Raw genomic sequence first — 26,128 nt, forward strand, 5'->3', positions numbered from 1 at the left:
GGGTACCTTTTAGCAGTTTGCTGAGCTGCATAGGAAAAAGCTCATTTATGAGTCTGAGGTTCATGGGAAGGCAATTTACCTACATTAGTAAAAGGACTAAACTGCCCTCCCAGCTTAGTCACCCTGCCTGCCTTCATTGAACAGAGTGCTCCTGCTGCCTTCAGTGCATGTTGGACCAGTTTGTTAGTCCAGCTTCAAAGAATTAATGCAGTAGTAGGATCTGCCCACTGATTCATTCTGCTCCTCATGAGTACCTGAAAAGCCAGCTCTGAAACTCTTCCTAGGTCTGCCTCACCAAAGACAATTTATGGCGGAAGTTCATGTGCATATTTATTTTGTTGCTAAAGAGTTTGCTGGCATACTTCAAAGTGTGGGCTATTACCTGTTCAGGTTTATTGCCTGCTGAAGTGAATTATTGCCTACCTGAACAGGCCTGCTGAGCAATAGTTCAAATTAAAATGTGTCATTTATCATGTTCACACCAATCCAAAATGACCACAAAACCCAAGGTGTAATTATTGCCAGGCTCTGACTGCAGAGCTATCACAGCAAGCTCTCAACCAGTGGGGAATACTGGTTCCTCTCTTTGAAGGAAATCTGCTTCCTTATTCATAATGAACAAATATGACCCTATCATTAACAGCAATATTGTTTCAAATGCTGATATGCACCACAGAAACCAACTTTGAAATATTGGGGAAGAATGTGACATGGATTCCATCCAAGATTAGTTTTTCAGCAAAGTGCAATTTTAGACCCAACTCATTTCATTAAAATTTATTCTAAAAGCATGTCTTGGGCTTATCAACAGTATCCAGAAAGGAGGTTGTCACACAGCCTGGAATGGTGGTGCTATTTTTATTAGTGTCATTATTATTATTGTTACTACTATTATTGTTTACCACAATTCAGAAAAAAAGAAATGACAGCAGGATCTCATGAGCTGTGGATACTTCAATTTGTCTACAGCTGTAGTGAGCCAATCCTGTACCTCCATGTTCTGCTCCATCCTCTTCTCTCCCTGCTGCTTGCTGTGTCATCTTTTTGTGAAAAAATATGATGTATTCCAGGGTTTGTGTTCCATTTTAACCTAAAACTTGTAGGGCTGCAGCTTTCTATGGTTTGTATATGACAGCAGTGAAGACCAGCAATATATATAGTCTGCTGTTCTCTCACATCCTTCCCCAACCCTTCCCAGCTCATCTGGGGCTTTTGAGATTTTTCTGGGTAATGTAAAGCTCCTAAAGTAAGAGAAAAATAATGCTTTTTGTCTATGTCTTTACTGAAACATTGTAAATGTATATCATAACATTTGCTTTTGTTTTCTTTTTTTATTGTAGGATGTGAAACAATAGGGAATAATCAGACAAGACCAAAATGGAAAGCAAAAATCAGAAGTACCTGCTTTAATGAAAGCATGCTGTAATAGGTATGCTTTTTTGTTTTGGCAAACTTGTAGGTGTAAATACAGGGAAAGGAGGGGGAATAAACCCCCAGCAGTGACTTTAGGCTGATGAGAAAACTCCTCTGGGATGCAATTGCTTGTGCACTGGGGTTGAAGATGGATGAGGACTGCAGCATATGGTCAGGCTGGCCATAATTCATATGCAGACTTGGTTTTGAGCATTCTGATTCCTGCCTCACTTCTCTGTGAACCATTCCAGGTGTCTGCAACTAAACACTTCCCAAATTATGGAGTTTGCATCCTAGTCTGAATTTTGCAACTCAAGCCTACCTGTGGTTATACCGTCAGACAGAAAAGCCAACAGCCAAGGGCAACGCCTAGTCACTGACTTTGATCTAGAAATGGTTATTATCCAGCTATCTACATTACAAAACATCCAGTTTGCTAAACCTGGGTTATCTACTGATTTGGCTTCATTTGATAGGCAAGAGCAGGTCTAGCATGGGAGAGCTTCACATCCCCAAATGATGCATCTTTCACAAAACTGATACGTGATAAACCTTGCAAAACCCGTGAGTAGGACACGTTTCTGTCCACCTCCCAACTCTGTCTCTACAGTTGATCCTAAACTGCACCACTGGCAGCCCTTGCAGATGAGATGGAAAAGTGAATTATTTCTTCACCCTACAGAGCTGAGAGTCTCCAGTGGGCAGCAAGAGGGAACATGCTGCTGATGACAGCTACAGCAGTGTGGTTATGCAGAGGAGTTCAGTTCTCAAGATAAGAGATTACGCAGATTTTTCATGAGTGTAAATGACTTATTTTCAAATAATTTCTTTGAGTTTTTTTTCTTCCTGGAAGCATAGTAGGAAAGTACTTAGAAAGGAAGTCACTCTGAATTCTCTTCACTCCAGGTTAGAAAAAACTTTATCTGAGGAGTGAATTTGGGTCACAATGTAGTAGCAGAGTCCTCATGCTGAATAAATTGCTGAACATGTGGTAGTGTTTTGTGACATGGTCTGTGGAGTGGGAAGTAGGCTGAGCTCACCCAACCCATCTCATTTATGGCTTTACACAAGTAAATAAGTATGTTTTCAGCCACTCAACACAAGAATGGCTTGCAAATTGCAACCACCATTGCCTGGCAGGTCAAAGGTTAAGCTTTTCAACAGGTCAGACTACAGTGCTAATTCACCTCAGTAGTGAGTCCCAGGCAGCCTGTAATGCATATTTGTGGTGGTTGTGTTTGTATAGCATACACATAAAATGAAAACCGTATGACAGAGGTTAGTCCTCTTAAATGGTTGTCACATTGGCTTGGGCTGCTTTTGTACAGTTATCCATATGCTAGCCAAGATTCTGGTGGAATTTTCGTATGAATTTTATTGACGTGGTGAACTAACTTGGGTAATTTCATAGCTATTAAAATCAGCCAGTGGCCTAAGAAATGCACTGCTTTATTTATCTCGAAAATGTTGCTAACTGGTCTGGCCAGATCCAGCTTCCAGTGGTGGCCCTCTTCCAGATGTGGAAAACCCCTTTTTCTGATATAAAGGGTCCAGACAATCCTTGTGTGCCTGGTCCACAAAAGCACTGATGCTGTGGGCTGAGGGCTCAGCCCCTGTCACCAGATGTGTTTCCTGAGTGTTACACAAAGAAGGAGCTTGCAAGAGCTTCTTGAGTTCCATTTGCAACTGCCAAAGCTTGCACTAGGGCCTGAATTAAATAAAATGTCTAAGTTAGGAGTCTAAATTAGGCATTTAAACTCCCTTATATATCCAGTTGGGAGAGATAGGCACTCCCAGGGATACCCTGGGGAAGTACATTTGACCTCCATGTGTGCGTGTCCACTTTACCGGGAGCCCGAGGCAGCAAATATCCTAACACAGGCATCTCAGCTGGGCACATGCAGTGCTGTGCATCTGGACCTGGATAGCTGCACACCATGCCAAAAACTACCTCAAACTGCCTCTTCAAAGGGCTGATATTCTCATACAACCTTGCGTGCTCCTCAGTGGATTTGACATGCAGACATAATCCCGTGGACAGTAGTGACGATGTGAGTCCAGCAGTCCAAAGATCTCTGTCTGAATGACCAAAAGAAGTCATTTACTGTCTTTTGTTGGCACAGAAGTATTAAAATTTCCTCCTCCACAAAGCAGGAAGAGCAGACACAGCCCTGGACTTCCTGTCCCAGATCCTTCCTGACCAAGATGCCCTGCTCCAAAGGAGGAGCCGTGACCTTTCAAGGCTGTGTCCTGGCACATCAGGACATGCTCATGTCCATAGCACACGTTCCTTGTTCTGTTGAAAAACAGGTGAAATAAAAAACTTATCGGCAATTTTAAGAGATTTCTGCTGAAAGGTGAAATAACAAATAGAAGAGAAATGTGTGAGTGCACATGGCAGGAGACAAGTGGGATGTTTTGGGAAGCTCCCATTTCCATCTCTCAGAGTTCCTCTATATCCCTGAGAAAAGAAGATGAGTGCTCCCCATCTTTGGTGAAATGCTTGATGGGGCTAGCAATAGCACTCCAGTTTAACACTGACTATAAATGACGCTTACCTTTCAAAAGCATTTTTTAATAATATTTTTCATAAGTATAAGCTAAAGGGGTTGCTTTCCATGAGGGTCATTGGGAGTTCACTAAATGCAGATAGACTGTATTCTGTATTAATGATGTTAAGCTCACTGCCTCATAGAACTGCCAAAGCCCTTTATTTAAAGGAATAGCACTGTATTTCACAAGAAAATATTTTTAAAGCTTTCCTTACTGAAAACTTGTCTAAAGAGAGACAAGTCTAATTATTTATATGGAATCTGAAAGGTCCAGTATGAGATGTGTTCAATGAGATACATGCTTTATTTACACTTAGAGCACTGTGCTACACATATCATTAAAAGATTTTGCTTTTTTGTATTTAACAGAATATCAGCAATTAGCTTCTGCAGCTAATGATTGGATTTTATAATCCAATTTTAGAATAATTTTCTGACTCTTCAGGAACAGCTACAAGGATTTGGTTGAGCTTTTACACTGAGCTCTGGGTAAAGGTTTCCACACAGCAAGAGGAGAATCACTGTACAGGTCACAGTTGCTTCACTTCACAAGGGGAAGTGATTTACAGCTCATCTGTTTCAGTTCACCCACAGCAGCAAGGTGGGTGACAGAGCTGGGATTTATCTCTTGACATGGGACAGTTGTTTATCAGGCCAGAAAGTGGGGCTGTAGGTAAGATTCTGCCTTGCATGGGTAACGTAAGTCAAAAACCATTCTGGCTGGTACTTGTGGAAATTCCACACTGGTGGTGGCTTGAAAAGTGGGATTGAATTACAAACTAGTTCTTGTTACAGCCACAGCTGTGAAGTGGCCTTAAAGCAAATTACTGGGAATGTGGTGTAGGTTAGATAGTGAAAGAATCTCTAGAAATAGGTTCTTCCTTCTCAAGACAGTGCAATCCACTGAAACCCACATGGTTGTACTGAGAATTAATTCCTTGTCTCCTCAATGGAGAATGAATCTGTAAAGAACAATCTGCTCACACTTCTGCCCTCCCATGTCACATTTCAAATCTATGCTGTTGTAGAGGAGCTATTTCTAAGCAGAAACACAAAAACAGTACAAAAACGTTTTTGCTTCTTACAAGTCTTCTGTCTACTCATGATGGATCAATTTATGAAGTTGACAAAACTTGCCATTAGAGTGTGAAGACCATGAAAGTGTAATGTGTAGTAGCCAGCTAACCAAAATTACTCTTCTAGCTCTGACTATTTGGTTTAGCAGCTGTAGCAAGAGTGTAAAAACATTTTCAGAAATACACTTACTGTATATCCCACTCCATTAAGGGCTGGTACTGTGGCCACACCCTGGCAAAACTGAGATGGCACCTGGAACCTGTGATATCTTGAGAACTGCAGGTTCCACTTCTCAGGTGATGTAGTGATAGGTATTAAGGGCCATATTTAATGGGAAAACAATTCCTAGGACACTTACCTGTTTGCTTTCCAGTGTGTGAAAACTGGTTCTAGAGTATTGTTTTATTGTCTGTGCTCTTGCCTATCTGTGTAAGATGGCGTCAAGTGACCCAAAACAAACTTGAGCTGAAGTACACAGGGAGAGGATTAATCAGTCAGGCACTGAAGCATAAACCTAATGTTAAGCATGCAACATAATGTTGAAGTGATGTCAGTGGCATTATTTGTATGTTCAAAGTTAACCACTGAACTTATCTGTTGTACTATATCAATGCCTAATAGCTTGTGCACTTACTTGCAAATAGAAGATACTTAATGTGTTTATTCTGGACTCTTCCTGTTGTTGTGCATCAGAAAATGTTGCCCTCAACCAAGCAGGGTAGTCCAGGCCTGCAGCAGCAGTGCAGTCCAGCTCTTCCTCAGGCAGGGACAGAGAGACGGGATGGAGCTGGATATGGGCAGGGAAATGCACAAAGCAGGTCTGCAGCAGCTTCAGCAGCAGATCAGGTTTTCCAAAGCCCTCAAGCAAATGTCACTAGTTCTGGCTTTAGCCTCAAGGGCAGGAGAGTTAGGCCACTGCTGAAGGTTTGGAAAGTTTTTTGCTTGTTGGGCTGGGAATAGTAAGAGGAACATTGTGTTTTCCCTGCGTCTGTCAGGGACAGAAGAGCTGAGCTCTGATCTTGTTCACTCATGGATGTTCTACATTTGTGCAAGTCCTCTCACTGCCTCACTGGTCTGGGGATGACTGTATTTTGCTGTCCCAGCTCCTCTTCTCTGTGCATGCAAAGGTGACAGACTCCAAGACCTAGAGACATGAAACCTCTGTGTGAGAGTGGCTTGTGAGCTAGACCACCCCACCCGACTCCTTCTTGATTGTATGGAAGGACAGTCTGGGAAGATTTAGGCAATAAACCAATATTCCCACCCACTAATAACCAAAAAAATTAATGTTCTTGAGTGATGTGCTCAGCACCTTCTATTCTCACTGAAGTAAGTAGTTCCTTTGGGTCTACTTTCATGTGTCTTTAGGGAATGTAACTAAATTACACCACATGAGAGCTGGTAATTTTAATGTTATGCTGTAAGGGGAAAACTATAAACATAACAGGAAAGACTGGATGTTTTCCATTCATATTTTTAGAAAAGTTGCTTCTCATCTGTGCATATTTGCTTTTCAACATCTCTGGCAAGATCTAAATGAATTACTTAACTGGAATTGAAAAGTAAGTCTTACTTTTAAATTAAGGTGATAAAAGCTGTTGTATTTTTTTATTTTTTGGAATATTACTATAGAAGATAAAGATCAAAACCAGACCCAAGGGGAGATAAGACTAACAAAATACCCAACCTCTAACCTCATGGCAGGAGATGGATTATTTTAGAGAATGACTGGCTACAATCCGAGGCATGATCCATGGAGTCTGGTGGATCCATGAGGTTTCAGTCGGAAGCGTTTCCACGTGGTGTCAGTGTTTTGTGACAGGGGGTACAGGGTGTGCAGAGCTGGGAGTGGCACAAGGCCATGTGAATGAGCTTCTACTGCAAGAACCACGCCAAGTTTTGTGCAAAACATGGAGAAAAGCTGAGAATGGGCCTCATGGAGAAAGACTGAAATTGGAATTTCAGTTTCTTCTCCTCTGTCAGTAGGAAATGTGTAAAGTATGGTGAGCCAGAACACAGCAGGAGATTTTTGTTCAGAAACCAAAACTGTCCTGGGAGAAACACTCAGACGTTGGGTGATGTCTGCTCATTCCATCAGGATTTGGCCAATTTGAAATTGGGGATGTTTTTACAAGTTAAACTGACCCCTCTGAGGGCAGCAAATATGGTCTGAGTTGTGTGAGAGGTGGTAGCACCCACTCCTTGCTCCATACAGCTGAAAACCCCTGTTTCCTTGGAGGAGGCACAGGTGGGATCTATTTTCTGCAAAAATCAATCACCTGAATTATAGGGCAGGAGAATTTCTATGCCCACACCCACCCCCTGAAAAAACTCTCCCCAGTATTTCCATGCTTCCCTTTTTGCCATTAAGACAAGATTTTCTCCTGCAACTGAAAAGTAAGTGCTTCATAAACAGTTCCTCCGTCTGCAAGTGGACCTTGAAAATTGATTATTTTTTGTTTGTTTCTTTTAGTCTCCAAATGTTTCTGCCATTATGAGGCAGGCAGTTATTTTGCTAGGAAGGAATGTGAAGAATTAGAAAAGTTGAAAGCGATTAGGACTCTGTCTTTTAAGACAGAGCCTTTCACAAAGCCTGGCATTCAGCCTGCTCAGAGTGAGCATCATAAGACACCCTGAAGCCTTGAAATCCCTCTGTGTTAAACCCCATGGGGTGGCTTTTACATTATCAGGGAAGAGATGATATTGCAGAGACTATTTGCTTCATATTTTAAAGGCCTCTGAGTTAATATTTATTCTAAGTAGATGTTTATTTTTGGATAGTTTTATTGTTTATAGGAAGGCCACAAAGAGTTCAATGTTATGGAGAAATGGTTACTTTGTATTTATGGTTAACGAAAAATAAGAAAAAAAGAAAGTTCCAAACAATCCTGCCCCAGTTCTTTATTTCAGGAGACAATGTACTTTCCACCCATGCACAGGCAGTGCTTTACAGGCTGTATAATAAAACGCTGTTCCAGATATTGTCTAAATAGAAACAGATTTAACCCTGCTGTTGTGACTTGCATTGCTGGGTAATGAAAGTTTTCAATCTGGTTTTACTTTGTTTTATGCTCACTGGAGAGCTGCACATCCACAAAATCCTGCCTTATGCACAGAGACCTGTTGTTCCAATGCCATCTGTTTGTATATAAAAGGTGAACATCCCCAGAAACAAACAAACAAACAACCACAGGATCTGGCATTTTCTGATGGACAATGAAATGCAATTCAGCCCTCAAAGTGAAATTTCCTGCAAAGACTGAAGCTTATGGAAAAGAACCCAGTGGTTTCAAATGAGACTTGAAGGTTATTATGACAAGGAGGTGGTGGTTCCTATGCCTTCCTGACAAAAAGTCAGAAACCCATAAAATTTCTAACCTTAAATCTCTTTGTGACTGAGTCAAATAATTTACCTATGCAGTCATTCACTAATGGCCCACTGAAAACTGCTAAAAAGACTCTTTAATTTAAGTTGGCTTTGAAAAGTACTCATTGCTGTGTTACCTAAAGCAACCTCCAAGTGTTTCTCTACAGGGGAAAAGCCCTGTGATAAGAGATAGTCCCTGAAGATCTGAGAACAAAAGATGGGCTGCAGCATCTGCATATCAGGAAACGGTCCATTACTCATTAATTGCTCCATTTCCGTGCACCAACGGGGGGTCACCCTGTCACTGAGGACCAGAAAGATTATAACAATAATATAAATACTGCTTTATTTACAATTTTGCAAGAAAACAACTTTCTGTGTTTGTTATTATATATAAACTGGGGGTTTTTTTTAAGCTTCCACGAATAAAACACTCTTGGAGGACAGTAGGAAGTTTGTAATTTGAAGTATTTTGCTGTGGGACTAAAGGTGTGTTTCCATAAGTCACAGAGCCACGTCCAGCTGTTGGGACATGAGCTAAGGACTAGGAGGAACCAGATTCTCCTCTTTGCTCCCCTTCCGATTTCCTGTATGACCTTGAAAAAGTTACTGAGTTTCACTGCCTGTGTGTACAGGCAGTACCCTGTTATTCTTCCTTTTATAATCTATGAAACTCCCTTTTATACTCTTAAGTATTTTTTATGCAGAAATGTGACCCTAGTTCGAGTTCCTGTAGCTTCTGGACCTATTGGTGGGGGTCAGTATAATTCCCTGCTCAGAAGTGGTCCCATCCCTGAGCTGGTGCTGGGGGAGGATGGAGGGAAGGTACCAGTGCTCAGCTGCCCCAGCACTGTGCCCTGCCTGGCAGGGGCTGCCTGGGGCTTGCTGGGCCTGGGATCTCCGTGGTTTTCCCATCTGCAGATCAGAGGTAACAGGAATCGCCTCCTGCATAGGAGCTGGGTGGGGGTAAATACAAGTGACACTAAGGGCAGGCATTATTATCATAATGTGTGTCTTACAAGTGCTTGGGGTAGTCACTGAAACAACATCCCCTAGAATTTGTGTCCACTTGAACTGCTCTGCCTGTGTAATCACAGAGCAAGAATGGGCAGGTATGACTCTGATTCTTATCATCGAGGATTAAAACACAGCAATCACCCCAGCCCACCTCTTAGTATTCATTTTACTTATTAAAGCTTCCCAACAAGTCTCTGCAGTGATGTTATCTGCTAAATTGTGTGAGGTTTCTGATCATTAAGTGGATTGGTCTTCAAAGAGCTAAATGAAAATGAGCAATAAATATCAGTGTTACTTAGGTCATATAGTGTAAAATGACAAGGAGACCGAAAGACCTTCTGGCAACTGCAGAGCAAACAAATATGAAATAGATTCACTAGCTCTTTTTGTGGGTTTTTAAAAAGTTTCTCAATTATTTAATTAATTTCTTTTTAAAGTAAGTTAAAAGGGAGAAGCAGACATGGTCTTAAAAAACAGAAACTCCTGAATTCCCCTGTCTGTTTTTTTCAATTGTTGTGACCTCAAATGATATCTTTTTACCCCTGCACTAACTTTCTTCTCTACAGAAGGGACATTGTAATATTTATGTATGCTCTGGGGAAGGTATCATTATTATGGCAATTTCTCCAGTGCTTTGCACATAGACAGATGCATTTAAGAAGGTGAGCCTCCCGCTGGTGGGTGTAAACAGGAGTTGGAGTTCTGCACCTGCAATTGTGTTTCCTGTATAAAACTGAGCACTTGTACCAGTAGCAACCTGACTGCAGAGATAAATGAGGCCGCAGCAGTTGCAGTAACTCCTGCTTGTATCTGTGTTTTCATTCATTTGGAAAAATAACCAGCCACAACTGTTGCCAGGGCAGATTGTATCCTCAACCAAACACTGTGAAAATCTTCCACTGCAATATTAAACACTGTATGATTTCTTAGGTAATATTTTTAAGGACTCATTTTTACTCAGTGAAAATGTAATGAAAAAAAAAATCAAAATGCTGCAACTTATGTCTTGATTATTCTTTTTAGTCCCTCCCTCTAGTCTAAAATTACGGCAGCAGCCACTGTGAATGGTAGCTTTCTCCTTGAAAAGCAGCCTAACCCTGTGAATATTGCTCTGGTGAAGCCTCATGCTCCTCCTTTATAACGTGGCAAGGGCTCCAAGAGCCTGATGTGTCCATGCATGCTCCAGCAAACCAGGGACAAACTGCTCACCCCACTAAAAACCCACTCACCCAGTTCTCAGAGGCCAGAGTTTTGCTCTAGCCAGATTTTCCCAGTCCTTTCAACAGCTTTTCTCCTTCTGAAGAAGCAATATTTGAGAGGGAGAATTTATCTTGCAATAAAAATAATGTAATTTTACCGTAATCATTTATTTTTTTCTTTTACTGTCTTAGATGCTGGCATCTCTGCTGTGGTGACTGAAGCACTCTTGAGTTAGAAGTGGGATCAAAAAGAAAGAGGAGATTCAATTCAAATAAGGTTTAAAGACTGAGGCACAGAGAAATGGAAGGAAGAGTCAATTTTTGAAACAGAGGAGAAAGAAGGCTATGACCCAAAAACCCACACTCTGAAGGTAACTGTCATTTCCTTCTTCTGTGAAGAGTGTTGGGGTTTCTCTAAAGGAAGTGGGGGGTGGGGAGAGGACAGTTCCTGGTATTTTCCTCAGCTTAGAAAGCAGACAAAAGTCATCAGGCTTCCTACGTGACTGAGAAGTGTCACGGAAAGTGGGAACTCTGCTGTGCGGCACCGCGTGTTACAGCGTCGGGTACCCTGGTGAGGACTGTCAGGACAAGGAATCTTTACTCACGTTTCACTCCACAGTGCTGTTCCCTGAATATAAGGAAAAAAATTCTAGTTGGATGCTAAAATGATTCAGGGAAGTGTTAGAAGGTCCTTGGCTCCTGCTGCTCAGTACTCCATGAACCCTTCACACTGGAGTGTGCTGTCCTCTGCACCTTCCAAACATATCTGGGCCACATCTGCCATGTGGTGACACAAATACACCCAAACGCTTTCTACACCTTGGTAAAATGTTTATTCCCAAAAGGTGCCAGCAACAAAAGAGTCAAATGAGATGGCTGGAGAACACATGTTAATTGGTTTCAGGAGATCTTCAAACAGGGCTCAGAAACAAATCAAAGCCATGCAAGGTAACTGTAAAATTTATTGTGCAAAATTAAATTATGGGATACTTGTTAAACATAATATTTTAAACTTCCGTGGAAGCATCATAAGGCTGCTAAATTATAACTGTGATCAAGGCATGATGTGAAATACTCTGGCTCCCATTCTGCAGATAAGTAAATCAGGCACAATGAAGAGGAATGGAGGCTCGGATGTGTTTCCTGGGAATGGGTATAAGGACACTCATCACCTGGGCTCTCATCGTATTGATGTCTGTCTCCTGCCTCCCTTTTCCTGGTGAATGTAGAGATCATCCATCTGCACAGCAAAGGGAGGGGGGCCAACTGCAGAGGTTTTGGTTGCTCTTATGGGATCAGATCTCTAGTGACTTGGACAAGGACACAGAACCGAGTGGCAGCATTAGGATGAATGCCAATGGATTCTGCGCCCATTTTTCAGTTAATAGGTATTCAGCTGAGGAGGGCAGTTTTGTGCAGGGAAAAATTCATTATATAAATATGTACTGAGGTGAAGCAAAGCAGAATGAAGATTAGAAGGAAGAAAATTCTGGTCTTGGTTCTCAGCTCCTAAAGCATGAAATTCTAAAGCTGAAATGGTTTGCCTTGTGCTGGAGCCTGGTGTGCAGGGCCCATGTTTTCAAGGATGTCATTTTGCATTTGTTGCATCAGTTAGGATTTACATAGCCTTCTATGAAATCAGGGCCATAAATGTTGATTTTAAACAAAGCTATTTCCATAGGATCTTTATTGTCTGTGTAGTGGTAAAGTGCTATGAATAATTTTTCCCAGGTGCTTAAACAGGTGGTGTCTTCAAGGGAAGCAGGGCTTCTTTCATGTTCCCTATAATTTGTGCTGTCTTAAGCCTTCATTGTCAATGTCTTGGGTGAACGTTTACGGCTGCCTGAAATGTTGCATCCCCACAAAGATGCTGGATACCCAGCTCCACGATTGGAGTAGAAGTGTTACAGTTATTTATTTACAGGGAAGGAAATAACACAGTGGCTCTATTTGCTACTCCTAAATTTATTTTCTCTTCTTTTGTGCAGTGTAAAAATGTTAGTCATCTCCAATGGCCCTTGGATATAAGCTTTCCAAATATATTCTCTATATAGATGCTCTGATGACATTCCAGCAGTTCAGCAAGAGGAAATCTGAAATAGTGGCACTAAATGACAAGGGGAAAAAAAATCACCAGAGAGAAAACTCTCCATAAAAGTCTGAGGATTATTATGGAGCATTGGGAAATGTTGCCAGTGCTGGACTGAATACTCGTTGAACCTTCATTTCTCAGACATCATTGATTAAAGGTGGATGGAAAAGTGCCATATAAAAGAGCAGACTCACGAGCTTCAGCTTCTGGTTCCATCTGCTTTGGGGCTGTAAGTGCAAATCCATGTAACAAAATTGGGATTTTAAACCTTGTGCTTAGGGCCCAAGCAGAAGTGGCTGGACTGAGGATGGGCTGTGTTGCCACCATTAGTACATGATGCTCATGAAGCTGTGCCCCCTTCATTAGGAGCTTCATTCAGAAACAGGAAGCAAACTGCAGCAGCCAGGTTTGAAAATGGGGATTGATGTGACTGCAAGTTTCCATCTCCTCATTCAGTTTTTTAAAATACCATAATACTTGCTTTTCTAAAAAACATGTGTCATGGACTTGGATTTATCAGCATTTTTAAAAGCAATGGATGTGTCTGCTTGCTGGGATCCATCAATTATGAGGGCATATATAAGCTATTTAAACATTTCCATGTGGTTTTGGGGTCTCCCTCAGTGATGTCCTACATCCATCCTGTCCATGCTCATTTATTCTGACACAAAGAGAATCCACCATGACTGATGACATTGCTAAAGTGAGTGATTGACCTTTCCCTGGTGTAAATGTGCAGAGATTACCCATCTGCACACAGAGAGAGGGAAAATGCACATAGGTTTCAGTGGGGGTACCCAAAAGAGTTTGTACTGGGATGATTCAGGACATTGGTTGTTCAGCCAAAGAGCTCAAAGAAATAAGAAACAGAAATATGGTAGTATATGAAAATATCACTTCTGCTTCTCCAGCCACATGTAGGTCATCCCGAGGATAATACTACTTATATATATTTATTTATATAGAGATATATTTATGGGTGTATATAAGTGAATATAAACTTTTTTCCATTAAAGAAAAAGCTGTGATTAGGGCATGCAAGCTGAAGCAAACTACTGACTATCTATTTTGTTCAAGAACTCTGGAATAATTTTTTTCTTCCTGCTCCTCATCATTTTTCCAGCCATATGGATTTGCCAGTTCACTGCATCATTGCATGTTTATAACACAGCATTTCTTCAGCAGCTGTCGCTATCTCATAATGCCATAGTACATCTTGTGTACCGAGCTGCAGGCCAGAGTGAGATAGAAAACAGCTTACACTTAAAGAAAAAAAAAAACAAACAAACCTTGACATCCATTTGGATGCTGGTTGTGGATGTAGAAAAGACAGCAAAAGTGCTGTGAACTCTCTCAGATACATCCGTTGTTCCAGCTTTGTGTCAGGCTGCTAATTCACCACCAGGGCTTCACATTTAGCATGATACAGTTTAAGATACATTTACCAGAGACAGATCCTTTCTCTCCTTGGCTGTCCCGTGTCACACAGGTTGGCCTCTGGGCCACAGCCTGGCAGCCTGACTTGCTAACCAGTTCTAAGTAGTGTTTTTGACTGGGAAAAAGATGGGAGAAAATAGAATAGGTGGATGCCCACACAAAAGCTGTGTGCAAATTTTGGAGATTTCAATGAAGTGCATAAAAAATGCCCCCAGTCTGTCCATAGGGATATATTCAGGTAACAGCTGAGATACCAAAACGTTGATTGATCTGTGGTCTTCTTCCCTGTCCTAAAGATAAAGGATCTGGAAGATCTGACTTAAAATGGTGCTATCTGGAAGGGGTAGAGAAGTACTGACACCAGTACTGTCTTCTTCCACTGCTGTTTTCTTCCTTGCCCAGCAGCCCTCAGACGTGGCCGAGAGCTGGAGCAGCTCCTGTCAGGACTCTCTTGCCCATCACCCACGCTGGGCCAAAACACAGGATCTGCTGAGCATGTGGGAAAAGCTCCTCTGGCTGTGTGAGAGCAAGTGTGGGTTTTGGGTCACAGGGAAGGGAGTTTTTGCCCTATTTCTCATGCAATCACAGAGTGCTTGAGATTCATTGTGTTGGGGCTACCCCAGCTAAAAACGCCCACACAGGCTGCATGTGGTGCAGATGTTCCGGCTGTGGTACTTTTTCAGAAGTTTGGTGTATGTTACTTTCAGTTCATGCTTATCATTTGACCATCACCAGAACAGGAAGAAAGGTTTGGCTTTTTTTTGTTGTTGTTGTTGTTTTTCTTTTTCTTTCTAATGAATATTGTGACATGATAGCTTGAATTATCATACAGTGTGCTGCAGATAGTGGTTTAATGATGTAACATCCCTTCAGAGAAGGTAACCCAAATACCTGGCAGTTAGATTGAATGTGATCAGATAGCACTAGGTCACAAATTGGCCTTTCTGGCTCATGTCATGTGAGCCTGTGCAATGAGATTTTCAAAAATCAAACTCAACAGGGAAATATTTTTTCCTGTATTCAGTCATCAGCAGAGAAGGAGCAATCGCACAGTACTAAGATTATCCAGCATTAGAAAGAACATCCTAATCCCAGACATGAGAGACAGGATGTCCATTAGGAATGGTAGCCACTGATCAATAGTCTAATTTAGCACAGAGAGGTTTTATTGCTTTGGGAGCTGGAAGGAGAAGAGGGAGGTATTGCAGTGTCTTCAGTTCTAGTCCTGCCTCTGTCGCTGATGCACCCCAAAGAAACACTGGCTGACTCCACTGCTTTTCCACAGCCATAGGATCAAGCAATAATTTTAAACTATCAGACCATTATGTATTTTGAATGTGCATTTGATTGTGTATGGAGTGGCATAAAGCAAGAAAATCCATTTTTGACAATGTCAGGAGTAAGCTGACATTTGCCTGCAGTTTATTTCGGATCAAATCCAGTAAATTTCTAGGCCATCAGCAAAGAAAATAACTATGAAAATTTTTTTCAGGCATTTTATGCCTTTTCCTTCTTTTTTTTTTTTTTTTTTTTTTTGTAATTAAAAAAAAAAGTATAGGGATAAAATTCCAAAGCAGAACTTTTAAAAACCCCATACTTTCTACAAACATACAAATATTTTCTACAGGGTATTTTTAATGTATTCAGAACACTTCTGTCCCCCATTGCCCTCCCTTGATTCTCAGAAATAAGACTTCAGACTGGGAGCTGGCAAAGTGCATCACCTTCAAGAGTGAACTCAGCTGCTAAAGGTTTTTCTAACCAGATGAAGGGGTAAAAGTTGCTATTGTTACATGAACTAGCTAACTAAGAGTGAGCATTACCATTAAAACCTTTATGTGCTGGAATTTCTCTAGGAGTCAGGCAATCACATGAGTGGGAGGTGGCAGGCAGGGTGCTGGCACGCCATGGCTCTTTCCCCTGCTCTGCCTCCTCCCAGGAATTGCTTCCTGTCTAAAGCTCAGGGAGGGCATGTCTAACTTAACACAGGGAAAGTGATAAAATGTTGGTAGCAGAGCCTAATAGATTTTCAAGGAGATTGAGCAGGAGCCATGGAAGGTAGCAGTGAGGCATAGAAAGCAAAAGTACACCAGGCCTCGTTTAATTATCTTTTTTTCACACTGCATTAATCATCACAAAAACAGGATTATGCCTATTTTTACATCAGTGTTGAGGGTAATACAACTGTCATTTTGTGCACTGTCTGTCATTAGCAACTGTTAAATTAAAGGATTGAAAAGTAAAATAATGAAGTCAGACTGCTCCCTTGACCTATTTTTCACCAGGAACTTTTTCCCCTTTGACCTCTGAATCTGGATTTCCCTTATCAAATCATCTTGCTTTCCCCAGCCCTGCCAGCCACCCTGGTATTTGTTGTTCCCATGACCTCTCTCTTCAGCTGTCTGGTACTATGTGGTGGTTTGACACAGTAACTTTTTTCCTTCCTACAGCATCTCTAACTCCTTCACCACAGAAATCTTCCTCCTTCTCTGATTGCTCTTCCAGCATCTCTGCTGGTGCCTCCTGTGACCACAGGTTCCAGGTTTCCTCAGTGCTTGCTCTGGGGCTCAGCTCAGACCGTGTCCCTGCACCTCAGTGACCATGGCCCAAGCTTTCATCCCTCCCTTGTACCTTCTCCCTGTTAATGTCTCTGTTCCTTGTAGATGTAAAACGTCCCTTATGTGCACATTCCCGCTTGTCTCTCTGCTTCTCTTTACTTCTCCATCCCTATTTTTCTCTCTAACTTCCTCACTCTCCTCCTCCTCTGTCCCTGTTTTCTCCTTTTTGCCTCCACCTTTGAAATAATTTAAATCACTCAATTTTTTTGCTGTGGTCTCCATCCAGAGGCAGCCATGATCTGGTGCTTCTAAAAGAGGCACAGAAATTTGGCTTCCTCTATGCTTAGAGTCTGGTTTAATGATGTGGGATCCTTTCTCACCCACACAAGGGCAATAAATAAGTTATGAAGTTAAATATACCTGTTACTACGCTTGCATAATTATTCTTCCTACACTCTGAGAGGTAGAGATTCTGTATTCATTTTAATTGTAGCAATTGTCTCAAGGATGTCTAAGGCTGACTGTTGCAGCAAAACATGCAGCTTTTGGTGCTCTTAAAAGATTGACCCTGCACTTCACCAGGAATTCTCCTGGTCTAAATTTATGGGGCAGGGCTGAAAAAAATAAGTGCATGGTGTCCTCTTGGGTGGAATTCATCCTAAGCTTTTCCCCTTCTTATACTCCTGAATCAGTGCAAACCCTGGCATATAGCTCACCTGCACACACCGGTGCTTGCTCTGTATTAGCTCTGCCTTGGAGGTACAGAGGTGTGAGAATTGCAAAGTTAGGCAAAATTCCAAGCTGATGTGTAAGATGCTGGGGTTTTTATGGGGGTGAAATGGTAGGACCATCGTCTGAAATCCAGACTATGACAATTTCCAGTGATTTAAGGATACTAAATGAATCAGATCAGTCACAGCTCCGGTTTCGGAGGAATGTGCAGGAGTATATCTTCCCACATTAACATCCCCTGACTGTGATCAGTCTTTATCACCCAAACCTCGACCTGAACAATGGACAATCGACTGCAGCTGTTTCTACTTTACTAATTTGATCTACCTAAGGAAACCACTCTTGCAGGAACTCTAAAGATGAAAAATAGCACCAATTATATTCTCTAATACAATTGATTTCTTAGTACCCGTGTGTACGGTTCTGATTCTGTACAATTCGACTGCCAGCTCAGTAAGAAGGGATTTTATGACAGTCTGAAAACTTTCTTTCCAAAGACTTTGTATGAACACGCTGCAAAGCTGTGTACATAGGCAGACATTTCACAACTGAATAAATAAGATTAACTGTATTCAGACCCAAAATTTTACCCATTTTTACAACAGTGGGTCAAATAAATGTAGCAAAACCTCTTTTTGGTTCTTTTCTTTTCCATTTTTGCATGCTACCATGTGCAACCTTCATTCCAGCTGAGATCTTTCACAGAACAAGAAAACCTGTGTTCATGCAGTAACTTATAGCACAGTGTAAAACCCAGCATGTTTAAGATTAACCAAAGCTTATCCCTTTTCATGCCGTTGAAGAGTCACCTCTGGAACTCAGTGACACCTTAGCACAGCCTCCATTGGGCACAGTTACACAGGTATGTATTATAGCATTAAAGTTTATAATTCAGGATTTTTTAAAGGACCTAAATTTTGTTGTTTCATTCAGGAAATCAGTATCTGGTTGTGCTCTGAAGAAATGCCTGCGCAAGAAGGTTACTCCATCAGGTCGCTGCAGCAGGTATTTTTCACCTTGCTCCAGAGAAGGGTGGGAGGATCTAGCAACTGATGAAGACAGGATAACAGACAAGATGGAGCTTTGGCTTGATTCCATATGATAATTTCAGTGTAATTGTTTTGCCTTTAGGCTGCTGTATCTGATTAGACCAGTCTCTCGCTGATCCAAGGTTAGGAGAATGCAAAACTGCTGTAGTGAAGTGCTAAACACAATTGCAGCCAGACCAAATAATCTGGGCCAGTTACCCATGCAGATCTGCAGATAGAGGCACACATGAAGTTTTGCATGAGGAACACAACACACAGTAGCTCCAAATTTGGGAGGAGGATTAATAATTTGTTAAGATAAAAGTTGTGGTCTCTACAGTAGGTTGGGTAATCATATAAATAAATGTAAAAGTCCATTTTAGAGCAGCCTTCTTTTAATACTAATTGGATGCAAAAATCTTATCACATTAGTAACCTTCATACCTTTATAATAAGTCTTTTATTGTATTAGCCAGCTTGGTTTTCACTAATATGATACGAAAGACTTGCTAATATATTAGGAAAGTCACTAACACTATTAATTTACTAGATAAATTACTTCTCTATCTTGGAACTTTAAATGAAATGGAATTCACTAATCCTAATTGGTTTGCCTTCTACCAGAATTATTTCCCATTAGTTCAGCATGTTTTCTTTTTTCATACTTGAACAGAAGAGATTTCTTAAACTCAAAGCCTTGGGGTACAGTATATGGGTTTATTAATTATCAGGTATTCATTCAAGGGGGTTAATTAAGCAATAACTTTCCATTGACTGGAATATACAAAGGAATAAAAGGCTTGACTTGTCCTGCTGATTAAAGCAGTGAGGCCGTTGTGCCATCATTTTGCTCCATTTGGTTGTGGGGGAATAAAGTTTTCCACTATTTAGCACAGAGCTCAGAGCCCCCATTCCTTATGCATAGAAACTTTGTTGGTTTGTTGATTTTTGTCCTTTTTTCCTCCCCCATCTCTGCCTGGCAATGAGGATTGTGACCTGCCCTTACGGCTGTGGATCTTGGTGCTGTAACCCATGTTTTTGTCACATGGAGACTTGAGAACTGCAATGCAGTAATGGGAGCTAAATCCCCTTGGAAATGAGGAGCCAGTGCTGAAGGCAGCATCCTGCTGAGTAAGTCGGAGTATCTCACTGTAGGCACGACACTTCTGCTGAGGGGTTGGTACTTGGCCGTGTATTGGCTTCCAGGCAGAGTTTATGGTGTTGGCTTTGATGTTTGGGCCTAATTCAAACCTTTTTGGAATCAGTGGAAGGACTCTCCATGTACTTCAGTTGATTTTGGATCAGGCTCAGCAGTCTTGGAATAGCTTGTCTGTGCGAGAGACACCCTCTCTTCTCTGGGGACGTTGCCTCATCGTTTGAGAGGAGCAGCATGTCAGCTAGAACAGCTACTCTTGGGAAGGGGAGTGAGCTGCTCCCAAACAAGGACCTGAGACTCTTGCAAGGGTTGCTTTGGTCTCGGGCTCACCCTGCAGGAACTTGAATCTGTTGGCTTTTAGGACATACTTTTGAGAAGTGCATCCTTTGAGAGCATAAATTAATATGTTGGAATAGGTGGAAGAGAAAGGGGGTTTTCCTAGAGCTTCCCCAGGTCCCACTGAACTCCATTTCATGTAACAGCCTCCCTGGGGCCGTGACAATCTGTTTTAATTAGAGCTGTCTCTGAGCATCTCTTGATTAGGCTGAGGAATGGGGCTCCACCGAGAATTCAGCTGACCCAAGCTGTGGGAGCGCAAAGGCCATCGTTGCGCAGGCCTCCCACGTACCCTCATTTGCACTGTGTGAGACTCCAGTCCAAGCCAGCTCGCTGCTGGCCGGGCTCTGGAATCCATTTATAAAAGCTTGTGGTTGTGTCTGTGTGTTGGTAAACGCATATGATGCACTGGCTGGGGCTGGCTGAAACTGCCGCTCGCAATCAGCCCTGCATCACTGAGTCAGCGCATCCCGAAGCCTGAGCACATCTCTGCCCAGGGGAAGCAGGGCTGCTCCCCACCACGCCCGGCAAGGTGGGGCCTCCGGGTACCAGCCAGGAGCCCACTTGTCCCAGGCAGGAAAAGAGAAGGAGGTGGAGCTGGAGGCTGGAAAAATGTGATATTGGAGTGACTGCTGAGTTTATTCCCCAACAAGCGTTAGCTTGCTTTTCTTCTTGATTGTTTTGGTGATTGTGGTAAAGTGCAGATATTATGCAATGGTAGGACTGGTAACACTGGCCACTGCCAAGTGTAGTGCCAGGAGTCATTTATAAGCTTCCCCAGCAATGAGCTCTGTCAGCACATGCTTCACCTCCTTGTTGCCATTGCAGGCACCACTCTTGAGCCAAGCTATGCTGTGACTGAGACGCCCCTTCCACACCAGCCTGGGAGAGGAGCTTCTTGCCCCCGTGAAGCCACTGTGCTGTGCCCTTGCCATGCTCTGTTAACTCTTGCAGAGGAGCTCTGCAGCCCAGCTAGAGAAGCCAAAATTCCAGCGTCACCTTACCAAGAGGGACATTTTGGTGAAATGAAAAGGTTTCGAAATCCCAACAAGAAAGGCTGTGAGATTGCCTTGAGTGCTTGAAATAATGTATGTATGCATACATCTAGGTATACCTGTATAATTGCATGAGCCAAATGACTTGCTTTGGCTTGCTTATCATTCTAAGACATAAAACAGGTAATCTAGCTTTATTTGACACCTACGATAATCATCCAAGAAAATGAGAGGCTCTGTAATGGAGGTCTATAAACAGGTCTTGCAGGTCATTCCCACCAGCTGGCTCTGCACACCAGGGCTCTATGGAAACGTGACTATAAACACTGTGTTGGATCAAGAGCTGCTCTACTGACAGAAGAGACGAACACTAAAGCAGTACAAAACTGAGTAAGTCTCAGAAAATGATTCACTCTCTTAATTAATTTTCCATTTTGGTTGGTGGAATGCCCTTAGGTGGCTGAAGTGGGCTCGAGTTTCTTCTTTCTGGGCAGAGTTCACCTTTGCACAAGGACTGGGAAACTCTCCTCTCCCACCCTCCACGCACTGAGAAGCCCAGGCAGGATCCTTTAAGGGAATATCTTCCTCTACCCAAATCATTCTGAATCACACTAATTTCTTAAGGCACAATCGCATGTGGCTCAGAGGCTTATATAATTACCAATGCAGTGGTATGCTGGGAAGCCTGTAGCCTTCCTTTGTTAAGCAATGCCCCTTTCCCATCTCGTGGAAAGTATCCCCAAGTGCAGTTTTCTGTCTTGACAGCCCCTGGTAAAAGCAACCGTATGTGTGAGCAGCCCTTCTTGCAAAAGAGGCAGCATTCCCAGCTGTCTTGTGCTGGGATTCTTCATTCCCTGGGTGAGCCAAGCACTCATACAATAAGGCAGAGCAGGGGAGCAGAGTCAGACATGCATTCCCTATCCATGCAGGATCCAAATGCCCATGGTGTGCCATCTTGTACCAGGGCAGCCGGAGCAAATTCAATGCCAATGTTTGCAGTGCTTTTATGTCAGGTTTGTGTGGTTGTCCAAGTTGAGTATGAACAGTTTGCTTGCTTTCTTTTGAATAATAAAATATTGAAGGCTCTGCTCCAGCCATTTCTTCCATGATTTACAACGAAATCCTTAGTCACAGTTTTCCCACAGAAATCCTTTATTTGGATCAGGAGACAGGACAAAAGGAGAGGAGAGAGCCCCCATGTCATGCCCCAGGCCATCCTAGGGAGGGGACAGGCAGTCCTGAGCCTTATCTCTCCCAGGTCTTCCCCTACAATATGCCTGGAGAAGTCACTAAGCTGGGGAGAGGAGCTGGAGCAGCATGAGGTGGATGTGTAGGAGGTTGCCAGTGGGGTTGTTCCAGCTTATGCTGGGAGTCACCTTGACCTAGAGCTACAAAGGAAATGTAAAACTGAATTTCTTCTTTCCATTTCTGCCCCACAAACTGCACAGCATAAAATGTATCACTTTCTTATTTTCAAATAGCTTTTCTATATGCATTATTAATGTAACTAAACCCCAAACCTTCAATTTATCACTCCCTGGATACTTGCACTTAGAAATGTGTGTTATATCATTGTCTGTTTAGAGATGGTGTTAAGTTCTAGCTTGAAAAGAAAGGTGTGGTGTTGGGAACTGCATCTTTCCTGAGAGGACACCAAAGTAAAGTGGGGTTTTTTTCAAGACAGAAGTGTGTAAGGGTCTCCCTTGGTATGGGTGTAGGGGGACATCAGGGCAAAGAGAGGGCATGGCCTGTTTTTACCACCGGGCAGGAGATACAATTTGGCTACTTCTGCCATTGAGCCTGCATTAATGTGATTTGATTTTTTCCTCCTTCTAGTATTTTACTAATAAACATCAGTTTAAAACCCAAAATGTAGCCCATTAATGAATCATAGATATTTTGTCCTATCATGCTTTCATCTGCTTAAGCCTTAAATTTCTACTGCCCTGAGGAAGACTTTGATTAGGGCTCCATACAGTGCTGGAGATGGAAGGTTTAGGCAGCCGGGGGTTTCTAGCAAAACATCAGAAGCTTTAGGGTTTCACTTTGCTCCTGAGAAATGCTGCAGGCAGAAGAACAGGTTCTCAGAGTCAGACTGACAGAAAAATTACTGACACCCCTAAGAAACCAGGTAGGGACTGCAGTTTTGACCTGATGAGGATTTTAACATCAAGATTCTCATGAAAGCCATGTGAAGTCAATGGAGATATTTCCACTGATTTCTAAGGACTGTGAGGTATACCCCATAGGGTAATGATCTCACAGGCTCTTCACAACCTGTCTTAGATGGATTTGAACAGCAGATCTGTGCTAAAGGGAAAGGGGGCACAATTCCCTTTCTCTCTGAGGAGGAGAGAAGGTGCAGAGTATGCAGCTGTGGGCTTATCTACAGCTTGGTGTGGCCACAGTGCAGGGACTACCCACTGCAGGGAGCTGTGAGGGATGTGCCACCTGCCCAGACATTTGTGCCCACGAAGGCTCACCCTGAGTGAAGTGTGCTGCAGTGGAGTGACCCAGAGTCACCAGTGCTTTGGAGCCCATCATGGGCTGTGCAATGCAGGGGTGGAGGCCACAGCATCTTGAGTCCCAGTCTCTCTTCTGCCAGGGGGAAAACAGGTCTTTAGAGGCTGAGGGATGGTAGCAGACCAGTGTTCACATGCCCAGCCTGTGGAGGTCTGTTCCTTCAGGCAGGAATCACATGAGATAGTTGAGTTGAAATTGGGAGAAACTGCTCCAGCAGCACTCTGTGCTAGGGTGTAAAGTTTCATTTCTAACATCTAGAACCTGCACTCGACTGCACTTGAGAGAAGCCACCTGTTCAGCTCTGGGCACTGTCATCAGGGCCAGGATTCGCCTCCCAGAATTAGCAGCCAATGTCAGGATTTTGGTGTGCCAGGCAGTAAAGGGGTCCCTGCTCCAAACATCTGCCCCCAGCACCCCACTAGAAGAGAAAAATATGAGCACAGGGAATTAAAGTGACAGCCCCTGAGATCTGGCATATGTTACTGTCTCTGAGGCTGATTTAACTGGGCAGCAGGTATAAAAGACAAATATTCACTAGAGGAGCTGGAGAAATGGAGGCAAGGCAGAATGAGATAAAACCTTTTCGAGAGAGTGTTTTACAGTGTGGTTCCTTGGGGGGCTGGGAAGGAAGGAGAAAGTTCACCATAAATGGAAAAAGGCTTGAACTATAATTAATTTACCTTGTCTGAGCTTTTTACCACATTTCCATGCATGAGAAAAAAATGCACCAAAACTCACATGTTCTTTATTTTTTAAGTACACAAGAGATAAATGGCTCACAACAGATTAATTTGGCCATATATTTGCTCAGAGTATGGAGGGGCTTGTGATGGACTTCAGCTTCAGATGAAGTAATTAACCTAGACCAAAAGGGCATTTATTGGAAAGGCAATATGGAAAAAGAGGTTGCTGCTGTCTGATCTGCCTGACTCCTGCAAATTAAAAACTTAAAGAAGAGGTTTTCTTGGAAATCTGTAGGAAGGAGCTAAGCTCCACTGCTTGCAGTGAGCCAAATGGGCTTCAGGAGCAATGAAGGCAGCTCCCTTCCCAAGGCTGCTGGTCACTCAAAGTTGATCTGTGATGTGACAATCAACCCAGGTTCTCTCTGGCTCATACTTTGCCAAAAAGAGGTTGGGGAATCAGCCTATGTTTAATGTTTCTAGCACCAGCTGTAGGAGATCCCAGCTCAGTTGCCTGTGTGGGTCCTGCATGCCTGTACCAAACATAATTTGTCCTCTCACAGTGGTGTCAGCAGCAGAAGAGACACTGAAAGATTTGATCAGCCTGAAGCCAGAACTCACATAATCACTTTTGCTATGTAGAAACTAAAGTTGATAAAAATGACAGGATTCCAGTGAAGGTCTGAAATGTCCCCAGGTTCAAGGATTCTTGGATTAAGGGCTGGAGTCTGCTGGGAACTCAAGGTTAAATTTTGCTCTTTTCCCTTTGTAGTGTTGACCATACAGAAGAAAAATATTTGGAAGGAAGCAAAGTATATATACATATATATTTCTGCAGCCTAAGAACTGGTTTCAGTCCTGCATACTTTTATGTAGAACTCAATAAAATGCATTTGCAAACATAATTACAGATGCATCAATGTCCTCTAATAATGGATTATATAAAGCCTGTTGCGAAGTGCATTCATATCAACTTCTTGGTGAATTATACTACCTGCTATAACCAGGTGTTATAAAAACAATTACGGGTCTATGGGAATTACTAACACAAACTATGTACCCTTTAAATGAAATACAATTTCGGGTAGCTGTAAAAGGTGCTGTAGAGGGTGGTGGAGTTATTTTGGACATGCTGGAGCCAGCAGAACAGGAGAAGAAGCAGTTCTTGGGGAAAGCATGGTGATAAATGGTGCTTCAATGTGTGTTGGCTGACTCTTGGCTCGAGGCCTACAGGTTGATCCAGCTGTCCTTGTGTGCCACAATATTTTGTCCTGGTTTGTAGTCCCAAATTCCCATCAAAATATGCAGCAATTTGCTCACATAAGTAATGAATGAAAAATAATTAAGACCCTAGTCCTGAATTATTACCAAGCATTTATCAAGTTTCTTCAATTTGCTGGATTCCCACATGAAGGCTTTATTTGAAGCCTTTTCAGTTGAATGGAAATTTACTGTTGAATTGGGCAATCTCTGGATAAAGTCTTGGTTTAATTTTGTGAGATTATTTCTTTTGGGCAGAAGGGATGTTATTCTGAGTTATTAGGTTGAGTATTTTGCTGTATCATGAGAAAAACAAATGGATTTCTTCTTCTACTTCCTCATCACTAAAAACAGCCTCTAGTAAAAGATAAGCAGAACCAGTACAGATAGAAAGGAAGCCCCTTCCCTTTTCTCTCTGCACTGAACCTTTACCCAAAGTCTTTTTTTTTTTTTTTTTTTTTGGTATGGTTCCTGTTGTTGTTTATATATTTCCTAGTTCTGCCTAGGACTTGGAGCACAGTCACAACCACACAAGTTCCCATCATCATGTTCCTTTGCTATTCAGAAAAAATCTTCCCCAGTCCATTTGTTTTTGCAATAACGGATGTTTGGGCAGTGTGAGAAAGCAAAGAGTGCGTGGACCATGGGTGCCACATCAGTGAACTGCAGCTCTGTTTAAGAATGGAGCTGCAGAAACACACTCCTC

The 26,128-nt window shown here is 42.4% G+C and overlaps 1 long non-coding RNA gene across 2 annotated transcripts in view; it reads left to right on the forward strand.

Annotated features, from left to right (window-relative positions):
- Positions 1 to 26,128, forward strand: part of LOC138116897 (uncharacterized) — a 179,779-nt gene that overhangs the window by 151,906 nt on the left and 1,745 nt on the right. The window contains exons 3-6 of one of the 2 annotated variants that reach the window (XR_011154390.1): positions 1,341 to 1,429; positions 10,818 to 10,996; positions 18,378 to 18,449; positions 19,460 to 19,603. This is a non-coding gene — a long non-coding RNA (uncharacterized lncRNA). The remainder of the gene's footprint in view (positions 1 to 1,340; positions 1,430 to 10,817; positions 10,997 to 18,377; positions 18,450 to 19,459; positions 19,604 to 26,128) is intronic. The other variant, XR_011154391.1, reaches the window with a different exon arrangement.

This window comes from Aphelocoma coerulescens, chromosome 11 (genome assembly GCF_041296385.1).
Source record: "Aphelocoma coerulescens isolate FSJ_1873_10779 chromosome 11, UR_Acoe_1.0, whole genome shotgun sequence".
Taxonomy (NCBI): Eukaryota; Metazoa; Chordata; class Aves; order Passeriformes; family Corvidae; genus Aphelocoma; species Aphelocoma coerulescens.